Source organism: Lissotriton helveticus, chromosome 6, assembly GCF_964261635.1.
Source record: "Lissotriton helveticus chromosome 6, aLisHel1.1, whole genome shotgun sequence".
Taxonomy (NCBI): Eukaryota; Metazoa; Chordata; class Amphibia; order Caudata; family Salamandridae; genus Lissotriton; species Lissotriton helveticus.
This window is the reverse complement of record NC_136067.1, coordinates 1,833,470,200-1,833,488,531: the sequence shown is the minus strand read 5'-3', so window position 1 is coordinate 1,833,488,531 and position 18,332 is coordinate 1,833,470,200.

Sequence of the window (18,332 nt, the reverse complement as noted above, 5' to 3'; positions counted from 1 at the left end):
CTCCATGTTTTATTGGGTAGTCTCTGGGATTGAGGAGTTGATTTTAATGGAATTTCGTGATGAGGTGACTCATCATCCCACACAACATGATTGCGGTATAATGCAGGAGCTAGTGCCAACACCCAGTTCTGCACGTATGAATGTTTTACTGATTCTGGAACGAGATCAGAGAAAGCAGGTACAATTACTGTTTCTCCCAGTGGTCAATTATTTTCAGCCAAAAATAATGTCATAACCATATGTCAGGTTCTCCCAAAAGAGAGCCTTAATGTTCCTGTTTTTGCATTTGTCACCCCGAGTGGGACGGGTATGCCCAGACGTGGGTCCGTGTTCTCCATGCCACTGGAGTCAAGCTATCTTGGTTGATGAGGGCTGAAAGCCTAAAACCGGTCCTAGGATTTTTTGTTTCCAGTTCAGGGAGGACCTGGCATGGCAGTTTGGGCTGGACTATTCCCATTGGGCGCAGGGTCCAGACTGATTTGCATATGGGTGGGACCAAACTGGAATGGCATGGTGAGCAAAAAAACGATGGATTTAGGCCCAGACCTCTGTACTGGGGTGAATGTATGACATTGTTCTCCATTATGTCCATCAATTGTTCTTTTTGCATTTGTCACCCCTCCATTTGGAGCCTTATTTGTATATAAACGATGAGGGACACTTACCCTTGTATCAGGTACTAGCAGCCCGTTCCGACGTTGTCCGGGTATGAATTGCTGCCGGCCAGTAGTATATTGTTTTGTAGGATTTCGTTTTGATAGCATTTCTTATCTGTGACAGGCCTGTGAAACGCTCCGATTCACAGTGCACTGCTGATGCACTTAAGAGTGCGCGTTCAGTAGTGTGTGAACTCGAGTTTTCCTACTTTATTGTTCCTTGCAATATTATATAGCGCAAACTCGACAACATGGCATGAGCACAATTTACATTACAGAAGAACACATTCATTTGTGGTAGGCACGGGGAGACAAAGCGATTTGCCTGGAATCACAGGATGTTGAGCTGATGCCGAGATTCGAACGTAGCTCCCCAGCTCTAAAGTTTGTAATTCTAGAACTTGTTGCGAGAGGTGTGTCTAAAAGTGTATGTCGGTGCTGGCCATCAATGAGAGAGACCTGTGTATTTTTCAAATGGGTGGTGAAAAAATATGAGTATGTTGCTGGGGATGTGGGCCGCCGTGCCACCAATGTACTTATTGGGGGAGCGTAAACACCCATTATTCCGCAACTTTCTTTCCGCATACCATCACTCCGCATACTTTCATTACGAAAGTACCATGACTCGGCAATGCCATTATAACTCATGGCATTACATTTTATATGCTTTTACCACGCATACATTTACAACGAAATTCGTTGTAAATGCATGAATGGTAAAAGCATGTTTTTTTTTAATGTTTGGATAAGTTAAGTATGAGTATAGGGGTATATGTTTTGGGGTACTGAGGTATATGTTTTGGGGTGTTTGGGTATTTTAAGGGTTCATATATAGTTTTGGGTTATGGGGTACAGAGGTAGTGTTAGGGTTTAGCGATAGGTATGGGTTTTGGGGAACAGGGGTATTTTTAGGGTTCAGGGCTAGGTTTGGGTTTTGGGGTATAGGGGTATTTTTAGGGTTCAGGGGTAGGTTTGGGTTTTGGGGTACAGGGGTATTTTAAGAGTTATGGGCTAGGTTTGGGTTTTAGGGTACAGGGGTATTTTTAGGGTTCAGGGCTAGGTTTGGGTTTTGCGGTACAGGGGTATTTTAGGGTTCAGGGGTAGGTTTGGGTTTTGGGGCACAGGGTTATTTTTAGGGTTCAGGGCTAGGTTTGGATTTTGGGGTACAGGGGTATTTTAAGGGTTCAGGGGTAGGTTTGGGTTTTGGGGTACAGGGGTATTTTAAGGGTTCAGGGCTAGGTTTGGGTTTTGGGGTACAGTGGTATTTTAGGGTTCAGGGGTAGGTTTGGGTTTTGGGGTACAGTGGTATTTTTAGGGTTCAGGGCTAGGTTTGGGTTTTGGGGTACAGGGGTATTTTTCGGGTTCAGGGGTAGGTTTGGGTTTTGAGGTACAGGGGTATTTCTAGGGTTCAGGGCTAGGTTTGGGTTTTGGGGTACAGGGATATTTTTAGGGTTTAGGGATAGGTTTGGGTTTTTTGATGTACAGGGTATATTTATAGGGTTAAGATGGGTTAGTGTTTAAGGGTGTTGGGGTATTTTAAGGAGTAAGGGTGGGTTATGATTATGGGGTGCAGGGGTATTTAAAGGGAGCAGGGTGGGATTAGCACACGATATGAGACATGGCATGAAGGGCGGAACGTACCACACGCCCCCAGCGTTTGTCATGCCCCCAGCACACGCCCACAGCACAACGCAGACACGCCCACAAGGGACTACTTTGCTGGCACGGTTCTTTTACCTTTTAAATGTATATGGTGGGCGTCTGCATAGCCTATGTCCTTCTGCTGCAACTGCCCTTTCCAACGCTGTATTGGGTGTTGTGATTGGTGCTGTGGTTCCTGAGATTACCCGCCTCAAAGGTTTGGGCTCTCTCTTTATTATGTTAGTATAGATATAGATTCCTCCATTATTTGCTCATTCAGCCCTACAACCACCAGAAAATCTATCAGGTTCTGGTGAGCTATTGTGACTTCTGCTGCGCTGTCCAGCTTCGTAACTGCCCACTCCCCATTCCGAAGCAGAGTCCTCAGTAGTATAGGCATGTCTTATTCTCTATCTTATTCTCTGGGCATCAGGCAATATACGGCACAACCCACCTGATTAAAGGAAAGGAATAGGAGCCAGTCCGACCCCAGCAACACCAATCAGCCACAGACAGGCCCTCTGTGGCACACAGTTGTACCAGACACATACTTAGACCACAGCCATCTTCATGTGCAATGCCACTGTCAACACTCCCCCTCTTGTACGCACCCCACTCATGAAAGCTCAGCACAACAGCGCTCAACTAGCCGAGGAGACCACCACCAGCAACGAGGAGTACAAAGCAATCCCCACAGGCTGGGAGGAATCAGACTCCGTCGTCTCAGGTCCCTCATCAGACCTCAAACTTTGCAGCATAGCACCCCAGTCCGCAATGTCACACTCAGCATTCTCAGCAGTGTTGACCAAGTGTAAATGCCGTTCCTCAGCCACGCCCCATTTGTTCAGGTCAGCTTTCCATTTTTCCAGCTGTGAGGGTGCGGGTGCATCCAGTGCCTGGCAATACGGCGTTTGCCCAGAACAAGACCCAGGAGGGCAAACTGATACCGCATCCGGGACTTGGGTTTTGGGGCAAACAGTGCTTGACTGGATCCTCGACGTGAATCCCTGTAACAGCCCGTAGCACACGCAACACTGCACACCAATAGACCTGCAACCTCCCGCAATCCCATGTCATGTGTAGGAACGCAGCTGGTTCCAGACCACATCCAGGGCACATTGATGGGTATGTCACATTGAAACAAGATAGCCTCTGAGGTGTTAGGTATGTGCGATGCTGGTAATGAAACTGCATGAGCTTTAAGCAGACATTGCTGGCAACCTCTCGTACCTACATGCATGCTCACTGCCATTCTCCATCCATGAGGAGTAACAGTAGATCTGCCAACCACCTGTCCTGGACTTTGGATACATAATTTCTACTGTCTGTCTTCAGAGCCTTATATATGCAGAGATCAGTCCCCTACAAGAGCCCAAGTCAAGCAGCAATGCCGAAGTCTGTGACTCTTCCAGCTCGTCTGGGAAGGACACCCAGAGTTCACAGGCAGTGCGCAAAATCTTTGCATACTGTAAAAATTGTCTGGACAAGATTTGATAAGACTCCTGAACATCCGCAAATCAAAGAAAAGCCCCATTGAGGAATAAATCCCCAGCCATCGAGCACCCCCCATCAAACCATTGCGTTATGTACATCACGGCCTGTACGTGGCTGGCAGAAACTGTGGAGCCACTGGAGGAGGAAAAGTCGAGCATATGGGGCCCTACGGAGGACTAAAGAGACCGCTGTGTCCCAAACTCCCGCAACCTGCTGGATTATGAATGGGTAATCCGGGGGAACATGTGATCCCATCATCAGACATCTCGGGAGGTCCGCCTCGGCATCCTACCCTGCCAAGAAGACAGTCTCAGTGTTTAGACTCTCAGCACACCACTGCGCCGCATACTATAATAGCCCAGCAAAATAATTAAGGAGAAGATCCAGGAGACGGCCTACCATCGGCCTCCATATCCAGTTTAAGTATCACTAGTTTTACCCAGCTGCATTTGCCCGGCCACACCAGGGAAATCAGCAACCTATTTAAGGCGGTGAATGTAGTCTGTGGGATGCAACAGAAAGAATTCTGATGGGCATAAAGGTAACGTGGAAACAAAACCATCCTGCTCAGCGCCACCCTACCTATAATAGACATGGGGAGGTGATTCCAGAACCGGATAGAGGCCTCCAGGTCAGTCAGAACCACCCCCATGTTCAGAGCATAGTTAGCCTCCACCATGTGAGCGTTCTGTACCCCAAAGTACCAAAAGGGGGCACATTCCCATCAGAAGTCCATAGCACCCACCCCGACCGGTCTTGCTAGAGGGAACATAATGGACCTCTGGCGATTAACATGCAGACCCGAGACCATTCCGAAGGAGGATAATACATCCACAGGCGCGGGCACTGATCCCTCCGGATGACGAACAGAGAGTAACGCATCATCAGAGTATAAGGAGACAATGTGAGTGCGACCTACCACCATTATGCCCCAGAAGGCCATATCCCGTTGCAGCCGGATGGCCTGGGGCTCCATTGCCTGAGCAAAAGGGAGCAGAGACAGTGGGCAACCCTGCCTCGTACCCCGCTCAATGGGGATACCCTCAGAGATCACACCCCCTGCAACGCACGCAGGCCATTGGTTGGCAGTAGAGTAACCGGACCCAGAAGATGAACTCCTGGCCCAGACCCATCTTCTTCAAAAGTTCCCAGAGGTAATCCCACCGCAGCATATCAAATGCTTTTTTGATATTGAGGGAGACTGTGAGATGCTGGCCTGGTATATGATGTAAACATATGTAAGTGGACACCTTGCACCAGTCCACACAACCCTTATGGTGATTTAAGAGGTTTTAGACATTCTTAGAAAACTCTCTAAGTGGTAGCTGTGGAGAGCAGCCTTCAGGTTTAGTCCAGAAGGAGTGTAAAGCAGCTTGTTTTAACAGAATGCAATTTTATAGTATAGATTAAGTGAAAAATAACCACAAAAGGTATTTATAAAAATAAGCATTTATTCTATAATACTCTCTAACACATTCAAATATCTCCTACCTGGAGATATACACAAAGCACATAATACTTTGCAAGAAATCACAGTAAATATCATGAAATACACAGTGGGCCCCAGGGGGGACCAAACCATATACTAAGAAAGTGGTATAAGAACCACGACTGGAGTCAAGACAATGTCGAATGGTTGTAGAAATGCTGGAGACCCAAGGAACAACCCATGGTGAGTAGGTAGGAGTCACACAGAGAGCGTGAGCAGTGTGAGTACACAACTGCGTGTTCCGTACAAGTCTAACTGTATTTTGCAGTTGGATTTTTGAAGATTAAGGACCCTTCCCAGTGAACCCAGAAGAAACCCTGTGGAAAACAGAAGATTGGAGAGCCACCCCACCCGTGGAACCCTAGTACCCATGTTACCTACACCAGGGAAGCCGGGCGCATACGTGTGAAGTGGTGTCGGAAACCGCTGTCGTTTCCAATGGAGGACTTCAGGAAAGTGCCACTGCTGGAGAAAGTGTCAGGTGGAATCCGGAGGTGGATTCTAGACGAGAACTACATGAAAGCAGAGGGGAGAGAGTCTATGTCACGCAGGAGTGACCAAGATACCGATAAGACGAATGCCCTCCGATGGCAGGTGTTGCAGGAGAGTTCACGAGGACCTTGACTCTGCAGCTGTGAGGACCAGGCGACACTGAGGAAGTCCAGGAGCCGTACACGAGCTGTCCCATGTCAGATGTCGATAGCAGAGAGGTCAGTGTCCGGCGGGAGCACCAACAAGCCTTGGCAAATGCAACCCACACAGAAGTCAAAGAAGGTGCAATGTCGGGACCAGCAAGGTCCAGGTGACTCACCAAAAGCAGGGGAGTCAGGGCAGGCCACGAGCAATCAGGGGAGCCCAACAGAAGTGAAGGTGACACTCAAATGGACCTACAGGATGGAGTCACTGGAGTCGTGGGAGGACCTCCAGCAGCTCACCAAAATATGCAGGCCACAATGCGGTGTGGCTGAAGATTCTGGTCACAGGAGATGCTCAAGGTTGGGGCTACTTGGAGCCTGAAGATCTTCTTGGAGAGAAGTCAACAAGCCTTTGCAACTGCAAGTTGACACAGTGCACAGGGGTCCGTTTATTGCAACCCCCACAAGGAATACTGGCCTCAAACGCGATGAGAGGACAGAGCAGGCCACAGGAGCTGTGGAAAACCACCACTGTTTGGAGTACGGAGGACCTCAGGATCAGCGGAACGGTCGACTTATTTGCAGTTGTTGTAATTTGACAGCGTTTGGGTTAGCATTAGCAGAAGCCATCCTGTATTTAGAGGCTATCTTGTCCGTTTTGTGGAATCCATTTTGTATTTCTGGCAGCCATCTTGTTTGCCATGTGCTACCACGTGCGTGACATGTGCTCTGTCCTACCTTGCTGTTGTATGCTCTTGAAATCTGCCTAGAGACAGGTTATATTTATCCTCTTCTGCTTTGCACATGCTCAGTTGAGCTTGCAGCTGTCCTTGCAGCTGTCCCTAGTCTGTAAATGTCAGGATGTGTTCACCAGAATTAGCAACTGTTAGCTCCCCCCACTTGTTGACTGTGCATTTTCTGTATGACCTTATATGTACCTGAAACCTTCTCTTGTACTTGTATCGCCTTCTTTTGAGCCCCTGTGTGGGTATAAAAGGACCAAGCTCCTTCCATTCAGTGTGCTACTTCATACATTGCCTAAGGGTGTTGTGTGAATGTAGTTCCACCTCATGAGGTTTAATACATTTTGTATTTTCTATTCCAGTTTCTGTGCCAACTTCTTCCTATTGGTCTGAGGACTTGTGCAGAGAAGGGCGAACCCCTTGCACTGGTAGGCCTTGCTGAGGCTCACCACCACACAGTGCCTGCGAATGCAGGGCAGTGACTACTTCACTCCAAGGGAGATTCCTTCCAGTGTTTTTGATGCCCACAGGCCTTGGAAGGTTTCTGTATGGTGCACAGGCACAGACGATGCAGCAGAATGGAAGGGGACGAAGTCGAGCCTAAACGAAGTCCAGAGTGCCCAGACGGTATAAGTAGAAGTGGTGTTTGATCTGAATCTTATCCAACGATGAATCTAGGGACCTACACCCAGGTAAGCCCTTAAGTACCCTAGGGAAAGGGTTGGGATGATTCAGGGGACCCTTCCAGTTGAGGTTCTGCACAGAGGGGAAGTTACTCTCATGTTCTTTGTCCAGTTTTGCACCAGAGTGGTAGCCAATGGCTCCCAGGTCTGGTTTGAACTGGACTATACATTGGGACACCGAATGAGCCCCACATGCAGACTGAGTGGCATTGGAAAGCACCTCCACCCTGCCCCAATACACTAAATCCTGTCTGGGAGGTGCTCCTATCTACCTGTGACAGGATGCTTATTTTTCTGCCTTACTCTGCTCTAACTTAGCTCAGCAGCAGGAGGGCAGAATCGTGTCTCTGATCGGCAGCAACCATTTTGTGTTGTCCGGGTCTGGAAGACTGGTACCGGGGACATGGAGAGCCTAACGGAGGGCTCTTCCAGTGCTTGGAATCATACCTCCCACACCGTTTATGGTGTGAGGGTATGATTCCTACATGTTTGATACCGAACATGATAGGATTCGTTGCCGCTAGTTTCGAGATGGTTATCGTGTAATTACGTGGTGCCCCTCTATATAGTGTATGGCTGCTTCTCTGACAACCCGGGAGAATGGACTCCGTAGGCTGTAGGGGTGTCCTGCTCATGCAGGCGCACCCTCTCATTTAGTACCCAGCACCCTGTCATCAGGATTCCAAAGGCCTGCTATAGGGATGAGTTATAGGTTTAAGTGCAGTGACCCTAGATATGGGAAACCTATATCTTTAGTAAGCGGTGCTAGCACTAACTTACACAGGCTGCAATGGCAGGCCTGTAGTTCCATTTTGAATGGTCTCTCATGGGTGGCATAATGCATGCTTCAGCCCACGGGAGACCTCTGGGGTACCTATGCCCTGGGTACCTTAGTATGGTATAAGAGGGACTTATAAGGGTACCCCAGTATCCAATCTGGGATGTACCTGAGTACTGAATATAACAATTTAGGGAGAAAGCAGATAGACTGGGGTCCTGATTAGCAGGATCCCAGTCAGAATAGTCCTTAACAGCTTAGCATCAGGCAAAAAGTGGGGGTAACCGTAGAAGCAGATCCTACTTTTCAACAGCGACCACCGCAGCATGCACATCAACATCCGCTAACTAATGTAGCACATAAGAGAGTCGCCCCAGGTTCATATGCATACCTCTGCCCGGCATAAACCCACACTGATCCTCATGGACCAAGTGAGTCACCACCAGACCCAAGTGCAATGCCAAGACCATAGCCAAGAGCTTGGCGTCTACTCCTAACATAGACATGGGGCGGCAGGAACCAGGGTCTAACGGGTCCCTACCCGGTTTGAGAAGCATCACAATCTGTGCCTCTATCATGGATGGCGGCAATGGGCCCACCCGCCTGGCGTCGTGGATAGTCTCTAAAAAATGGGGCAGCAGGCAGTCCGCAAATGCCTGAAAGAAATCCACTGGGAACCCATCCGGTCCCGGGGCTTGCAACGTGACATGCCCTTCAGTGCTTCCTGTAAGTCCTCCAACCTGAGTGCTTCCCAATTTCTTCACTCAGCACCTCGGTGAGTCACTGAAGAGTTAAGTCATCTAGAAACCCCGCTATGCAACTGGGTCAGCATATGTGCTCCCCCTGTACACCGAAGCCAAGTGATCCTGCATGAAGGAATTGATACCAGTCTGATTAGTAACCTCCTGGCAACCGGGGAGCCAGAGTGTCAGTATGGTCAGGGCGGGCGCTCCCATTTCAGCAGCCATGCCAAATGTCTCCCAGACGTATTGCCCTCCTGATGCAACAGCTGGCGATATTCACGCTGGGTCAGACAATCCAGCCTGTCCCAGATATCCGTCACCCTGCGCTGGGCTTCTAGTAAGGCTTCTTTATGCAGCTCTGCCGTAGGCCCCTGCAGATCGGCCAACGTGACCTCTGCATCAGTAAGCTCCCTCTCCAATCGCAGTTGCAAGCCCCTGATCCTAGATAGGCATTCTCCCTGTGTTACCAACTTCAGTGCACCCTATTCCAGCCCCCCTACCAGCAGTGGACAGCCAATTAGTGTCAAACTACCCCTGAGTTCGTCCCATAACAGGGTGTCGGTGTCCTGGAGCGCTTCTGGACTGAGGTGCCAGAGGGGGACCCTCGGCCGAGCACCTTTCAAACTCCATTCCAACAACACCGGGCGTGATCCGACTAGAAGCGCCGTAAGGTGCGCATCTGCAGAGCGGCAGTCGCTACCTCCCCAAAGGCCAAGAATCAATCAAGCCTACTATATTTGGCATGGGTGGGTGTGTAGCAAGTATAGTCCTTTAGGTCAGCGTGTGTGGCACGCCACACATCAATGCAGCACAAGTGAGCCAATACCACTTATTGGCCAGCTTGCTATGCAATCGCAGATGGTGTCTATCCAGTACACCGCCCAGAACACAATTAAAGTCGCCAGCCCACAACAGAGGCACATCAACAAGCTAGGTAAAAAAAACCAACGTCCACATTTGGGGCAACAGACATTGAGCAAGAAACCTTTCACACCATCCAGTATGCCGTGCACCAGGACATACCGCCCCGCCACATTCGCCATAAATCCCTGAACTCAGAAGGGAACATGCAGGCCATCCAAATAGCCACCCCTCTGGCATAGATACAGTAATTGGGGAAGAACATCTGACTCCTCCATTTCCTATGGAGTTTTTGTGCCTCAAGCCCAATAGGTGCATTTACTGTAGTAATGCAACTTGCACCCCGTACCAACGGAGATAGGTCTGCACCCTGTAACGCTTTGCAAAAGAGTTGAGCCCACAAATGTTCCATGTTATAAATGTAGACGTGTCTTCCTAATCATACTCAACAATCCTGATTCCCACCCCAACAAACACAAACAACACGTGCCAGTTGTCCAATCCCAACCAACAACGGGGGAAACCAAGAAGCAGGAAGGTAAGAAGAGAAAAAGCAAGAAGGGAAGAAAGTAACTAGAGAAATCCAAGAAACTGTTCAAATCACTTGCAACCATGGAACAGACCATGCTCAGCCATGTGGGGGGGGGAGAGGACACATTGATACTCAGTAGTGTACCACCACCCTCTAGACACCACACTCACCCAGGGCATACACCCTAGGCGAAAACCTCTAGCAATCTGCTGTATTGACGGCTACGACACCCAACAAGGCTTAAACTAACAAGCACCACACTGTTCACAGTGATCAGGAAAAGAAAGGCAAAAAATGTGTAGAAGGAGGTGGGTGAGGGAATTGGCCATGCCCACACAAATACGCATCCTGCATCTGCACATAACACCCGGTTTGACAGACCAGAATACAAACAGCGATACCCTAATAACAGTGTAAGTACAGTTACCGCAGCCCCATAGTCAACATCTGTGGTGGAGTCCATGCCAGTCCATGACCTGTGTTCCAGCCGCTCAGGCACACAGCCAATGAGGCACTTGACCAATTGAACCCCCGGGGAAGAAACAAGAAAATCAAATTCAACAATATCCAACGGTATAGTGGAGGACAACTTGGATCTGTCAAAGGAAGGAGAGTCAGGTGGCGTCCAGGTTCGGTGTCTTATCTACCACCTCTAAACTGCTATCTGCCGAAGTTGTTGAAATGACCGCCTCCACCAGCACCCTCGCCTCCTACCTCTCCATTCTCCGGGTTTCCACATCCAAAGTTCTGTCCGTTTGCACCATAACCAGTTTGACAGAGGATGATCTCCTGCACCTAATGGATCGCACTCTTTGGGCGTTCCTCCCCTGCATCTCCTCCATGCCCCCTTCGCCACTGCCCAGGGGTCTCTCTTAAGAAGCCGTTCTCCACCACGGATCTCCAGCCATTCCTATACTTTCTCCAGGGTAGGAAAGAAATGTGAACGCCCCTTGTGAAATACCATCAGTTTTGCAGGGAACAACAACATGTAGGTCAGACCCATGGCCTTCAGCTTCTGTTTGACCCCCGAGAAGGACTGCCTCTTCTACTAAACCAGTAGTAATCTGGAAAGATGTGGATAGCCCGGTTCTCATGACTCAGATCTCCATGCTGTCTGACCTCATGGAGGATAGCGTCTCTATCCCTATAGTTGTGGAGTTTCGCTATGATAGTTTGAGGTGGGCCCCCCGCCGGGGTTGGATAGCGCCTACTAGCAATGGGCCCTTTTCACTACGAATACAGGTGAGAGCACAGATTCCAGAATCTTAGCTCTAATCCAGTGTTCCAAGAACAATGCAAGTGACGTACCTTCAGAGATGCCCACGAAGCGCAGATTGCATCTCCTAGAGTGGCCTTTGGAACCTTCTGCTCTCGCCTTCAGTCTATGTGTTTGATCCATGAGGATCGCCACCTTAGCCCAAAGAGATGACATCTCTTCCTGCACCTGGGTCACTTGGCTTTCAGAAGCCTTACATCTGTCTGCCACCTTGCGCTGGTCTGCTCTAAGGAGGTTCACATCAAGAGCAACCGTCTATTTTGACCTGAACATTTGCGCTAGATGTCGCTGTTGCTGCCAGTATCTGAGCACTTGTAAGGGTCCCGGGGAGTCTGTGGATCACCCCCAACTGCGTCAAATTGACCCCCATTTGGGCCTGTGGCTGTGTATTGAGCAATTTTGTTTTGCTGAGGTCTGCGAGGTGACCTGTCCCTCCCCATGGCAAGGGCGAAGGGGAGGTGAACCGTCAATATTCCTAAATCTTATTGGTGCCAGGCGCCGCTGACCTTTTGTCATGTTGGCATGCACTCGTCCAGCTCAAGGCTCTGCCCAGCCACCAACAGTAAAGGCAGTCCATAGCCCTTCTCCCTCCCCATTGGCGAACACACCAGGGGGTCAACTCCACACAACATCCAATCTCCCCCAGTGTGTCCAATTTGAATCACTCGGGCAGCGCCATGAGGCGACTCCCCTCCCAAAGAACCGAGCCAAGAATTGGTGAGAAGAGAGAAGCAGGGGTATGTCAGAGACAGGCCCAGTGCACCCCTGCTCTAGGCCACAGGGAACCGGTGCTTGCTTGCAGCCACGATGTCGCAGATGAAATACAGGACCATGCTCCCTTCTGTCCACCTCACGACACTCACCCGCAGTTCACAGAGCAAGGCACAGCGAGGTAGGGTGGACGGTCCCAGCACGTTGCACCCAGTCCTGGTGGCGTGCAAAGGGGAGAAACAGGAACGCAGGCCAAGCCTCCCGCGACCCTGAGCAGACAAACGGTGTCTCAGGCCTACAGAGTAGGGCAGAGGGGGGAAGAGTCACATACCTCAGGCCAGGTCTCTGCGGTATAACCAATATCCTAATTCCTAAATACAAGAAATCATTGCGGGAGTCAAGTTGATTAACTAAGGAATACGCCCGTTTTCCATCTGAAGAGTTCGAGTACCTACACGGACACAACTAGTGTGCTGCTTACTAATGCGGCAGTCGTGACACTAACGGACACTGAGCTGCCAACAGGAGACTGCTGCCTGTAGTGTCGGATTGCTGGCACAGGAATAATTATACTAAAGAGGGGTTTGGTTCCCTCAAGATTTAAGAGTCTTGTGGTCCTGAGGAGAACCCCTAAATCAGCCGGGTTCAAAACGCGTCGACCTTGTTTTTCTTCCCAGGAGATCTCGAGACTCCACGTTACCGCAGAAACATGTTGACCTCTTTACCATCTGGGTAGTTATTTGTATAACACTACCTTGCACTGTTTTTTAACATTGGGTATGGATAGGATACCATTAAATTAAATTTTTCCACTTTCATAACCCATTTTATATCACTCACGTTCTATGCACTATCATTTTATTTATTTTCTTTTGCACTGCTAGTCATTTACCTGCCTGATGCAGTTTACAGTACTCCCTCAATTATAGATCCTCTCCGTTTGATTGGGTGGCAGATCACCCAGTCTGATTGTGGTTATATCTCACAAACCTTCGGTTGAAGGATCCCAAATGATGTAGGGCGGCACAGGATGGGTATCTGATGGGAATCAATTGATGGTCACGTTGTATCATTTCCATATGGACTTTGTGACTGCTCCCTAATGAAACACTCCATTTTGAGACAGTTTATGCACTTTATATTGATTGACCTCCTGATATCTTTTGTTCTTTCATTTCTTTTATGGCAAATCATATCTATATTGTATTTGGAATGCATTGTATTTAGTATTTTCTGTCTGACATTGGGAGTAGGAATATTGTTGTCCAGGTTGTGGGTTACGCAACAGCAAGCCTGACCCGCACTGGGAGTGTGTGAAACCAGTGTTTGGCCAAGTCTGTGAGGGGTACGTTTGATGGTGTACATTGAGTGGGTATAGGTGTCTGTTGTAAATGTATTGTATTTAATTTACATAGTCCGTCTATTTGTATTATATGAATATATATGCACAAAAATCTGTTTTTGGGAAAATCAATTGAGAGTAAATAAGTGAAATAAACCATTTAATGGTGCAATTAAAAAGTGGATCTTTATGTTTCATTCATAAGGTCTAGCTAGAAGTATTTGGTGAGTGTAGCTCAGTACTGGCAATCGTTTCGTTCTTTAACTAATTCCTAAATACAGCAGTGTAAGGATGTCCGAGCGGGCATGTGGTTCCTCAAGCCATACAAGTGCACTGGAGTCCGGGAACGAAGTGCGGCACCACGCAGTGTTGGCAAAATAGTCCCCCACTGCTGCGCCACACCAGCCCAGGCTTCCATGGCCTACAGCAGTAGTAGTTTGGCCGCCCCCCAGCAGGGACACAGCTGTTAGAATTCCCCAGTGTTGTCTGCTATACAGGGCCACACCATCAGGCGGACAGAGGGCCCAGAAGCAGGGAGCTGCATATCACTGGCCGCCTCCGAGATTCTCTGAGAGGGCACAGGATCAGTTGGGCGTGAAAAGAAGGGGAGAAGGCAAGGGGTTGCCTCAAGCAGTTCATTCTCCCCCCTTCTCCATCCACGGAGCACGTCTGATAAGCCGCCTGCCCACGGCTAGTTCAGCAAGCGCGGAGCCAGGGGCAAGTGCCAGTACCTCAGCACTGCAAGTAAGCAGCATCGCAAGAGTCAGCCCTGCATCGCCTGCAGTCCCCTCTCCAGCACACAGGGATCCGCCGAGTCGCCGTCGGCAGAGCCACGCAGGATACAGCAGCGCCTGGGCCAGATCGCAGGCACAGAGTGGCTTCTCTCCAAGCTATCCATTGACCTCACTCCTGCACCTCCACAGCAGGGTCGTTTTCGGAGGTTTAGGGCATGCCGGAGTGGGAGGATGCTGAAGGATTAGTCTGGCGGGCCGAGAGATCTTCCTTAGAACACCCGGTCGGCCATCTTGCCAGGCCACGTCCCCCTATTTTTGAGAAACTTGAATATTCATTGAATGCTAATGCAATCAATCAATGTTATTTATGATTTGGAACTCCAATGAGTTCTGCATAAAATATATACAAATAAAAGAAAAGGTCAATATATCAAAACATCCTGATCATTATACCAGAATAAAATACATGTGAGAACGCAGCAATTATGATTACATTATACGATTAGACTTTAAAGACATTATTTTAAAAAAATGGCAAACATAAGTCAATTTAATCACGCCACCTAATGTATAAGTGCAAGTACATATAAATAAAAACTTTACTCATTCACTTATAAAATAGAAAAAACTAGTGTAACATATCCCAAATAATGTTCTAACATCTTCCTTTATGTCCATTTGTAATCCAAGGGCGTATACATCCCTACAAATATGACCCCCTGTTCTCCCACCACATTCTCGTCTGCTCCGCTCTGACTGCCCCGGCCCTCGGGGTCCTGTGCCTCATATTTTTCAGCAACCTTGCCTCCAGTACTAATATACACTTGCTGTTTTTTAAACACTGCAGGCTAATTTTTACACTGCTAATGCTGAATTGATTTTAAACTACTGAGTGAAGTATATTTGATCTATGTTAAATTGTTACGGTTTTAACTAACTAAACAATAAAAATTACTATTATTCATCATACTCTCAACCCCCCTGGCCACCTGACCTGCATCGGAGTCCTGTGTATGCTAATACAATATTAACTAAAATTACTAAGGAAATTATATTTGTTTGTGTTTAAGTTGTGCACACGCATATTAAATAATCACACTTGATTTAATACTTTAAGTTGACATTCACGCTAATGACCTGTTTTCTACTATGCTGCATTTTATGAAATCACTGTACCTCACTTTGCTATTTTGGCATTTCTTGCAGGTATTCTCATGTACGGCTAGTTTAGAATAGATACATTTCTGTACTAGAGATAGATACATAGCCCGAGAAGCAGACCTTGACAACAGGCACACAAGAATCTGAGGAGTTAATAAATGAGACTATTCTTCTCCGGCGTGCGTGCGTGTGTGTGTGTGTGAAAGAGATGTTGTTCCCATGTCCAATGTGGGATACTTCAAAAAATGATGCAGTCAGCAATGTGAGAAAGGGTACCAATCAATGGACATTTGATGTCATTGTAACCAAGTGGGTGTCGCCTATGGACGTTGTGGATTATAACTAATCGGTTCCTGGCTGGCTTGGAGAGACTTTTTACAGAATAGACTTTAGAACTGCTTTGAGATTCCTGTGGCTATTGTGAACTTCCTGCTGAGACCCTCCTGCAGATCCAGTGGCATAGTGGGGAGTCTGCGTCGGGCAGCACTCTTTTTGTGGACAGTGGAGATGAGCAGGTCGTGCCACCACCCCCGAGAAGAAGGTGTCTGTCGATCGCCAAACCTCGCCCAGAACAAGCCATCTGTTGCGCCCGCTCTTACCTGCACCTGGGCCACCCTGGGTGGCAGTAGGTCTAGGTACGCCACTGTGAAGACCCTATGCAGAATCCCCCTTGAACCCTTTTGCAGACCCTTTTTAGGTCGAGCGACCTATCTCAATGCGCATGCGCATTGAGAGCGGGAGCTCGATATAAAGGGGCTTAAACAGAGCTTACCGAGATCGGGCGATTCCATGAAGTGCCCGTGAAAGCTCGCTCAATGCGCATGTGCATTGCCATAAAAAGCTCGTGCACAGACACCAGCCCCCCTCCCACAGTCATCCCCCAGCATGCGCTGTGCCAACAAGCCTTTGAAGTGAAGCTTAGCTTCACTTCAAAGGTATCCGCTACCCCCGCCCCCTGCTTCACACGTTTCTCGATCTCCTCCCTCCCTCGCCTTCTTCGCCCTTCAGCGTGCCTTCAGCCTCCATCCTTTCTTTCCCTCTTCCTTGTTCTTTTCAAGCAGTGCCTCTACCGCCCTCCAAGCCCCCCCCTTTTAGTCATAGCCATCTCTCCCTTCCTCCCTGTCCCTCCAGTGAGCCCTTCTTGGCAGCCTCAGTTGCCCTCTCACCCCCAGGCTCCTGGAAGGAAGCATTCACGCCGCATGGGGATGCGACTCACACGGCTGCTGAGTGCAGATGAAATGCACCACCGGAGCCGAAGGGTTAACTCTCGCAGCAGGAGGGACTCTCACGCACAGGCATGTTAAAATAGGCCTTTCTCTCAGCCCTAACACCCCCCCCCCCCCCCACACGCGCCTCTCCCTGGGCCCCCACCCTTGCACTGACCTATCATACACTCTCTCCATCGGGCCCGCCCTCACCCCAAACACTCTCAGCCTGTCTCTCTTCCACATACAGCGCCCTCTCGCTCACCATTCCCATTAAAGCTATAGCGCTTTCCCCATCTATCTGCACCCTCTCTAGTGGGCTTACCCTCGCCCCCCATAAGCACACTCACCATGTCTCTCATTCACATATTATAGCGCCCACTCGCTCTGCATTCCCATTAAGCTATAGCGCTTTACTCAATTACACTATCTCTTTAGTGAGCCTCCCCTCACTCCTCAATACCCGCTCATATCCGTCTCACCCCCTCACACTGCACCATCAGCCCTCCTCTGTTTCATTCCTGCCCTCTGCCTCCTGCTCCCCCTGTGCCCTCTCCACGCCGTGCGCTCCGGCCTCTTCCATGCTGTTGTTACTGCCCCCTCTTTCCGTCTGCCCCCTCTTTATCCAGACCCATATGGCTGCTGCAGGAGGCGGCTCAGCTGGCGAGACACTGATATCCCCCTGGAGGGCGGCCTCCGCCCCCGCCTTGCATGTGCCCTCCTGCGGACACCAGCAACGCCTCCTGCCGCCTCCATTGGCAGAAATCAGAGACCGCTGAACAGGGAGCAGTCCCTTCGGAACTATGCAAGCCTAGTGCCAGCCTGACTCGAGGGATGCACCACCTACCCCACCACCGAAAAGAGAAACTAGGTGATTCAACTGTTTATATAGCGCCATCACCAATAGTTGATATTATAGCGCTGTGCAGCACGAAACTACAGATGACAATATCAGACAAGAAGCACTGCAGGATAAAAGATTGTTTCTTTCTATATGATGTGGGTGTTATCCGATGCTTCTGTTGTGCTACCTTTGCTACATGCTTTTGTTGTGTTGTGCTTCTTATGTTATATTCTTCTGTTAGGCTGTCCTGTTCTGTGCTTCTGTTCTGTCACTGCTAGAAACACCACTGTGACTGGTGAGCCTCACAGTGCGCCTGTGAACACACACACATACATACAAATACATCTGCTCAGACATAATTAAGTCCTAGACAACCACACGCCAGTCAAGTCCTGGACCACCACAAGTATAAATACAGACACACACACACACACACACACAAATGAACATAAACAGACAGGCATACATACAAACACGAAGACATACATGCACATGCACAATAAAGACAAAGTACATACACACAGTAATTACTAAGATTCAAATATTCAACATATTATACGCCACCCGTATTATAATATAGTGTTTCAGACAATGCTGTCACGTGGCATGCCATACCATAGCAACGCACAACGTAGTATACCACGGGCTGCTATTACTTGTCATGCCATACTCTAACATATTAGAACAAGCCATAAGGTAACTTAGTATATAATACTAACTACACTGTGTTATAGCGCAGCATACCACGCCATACAATAACATAGCATGACACACTATAATATGATAAACCGTGCAATATGATAC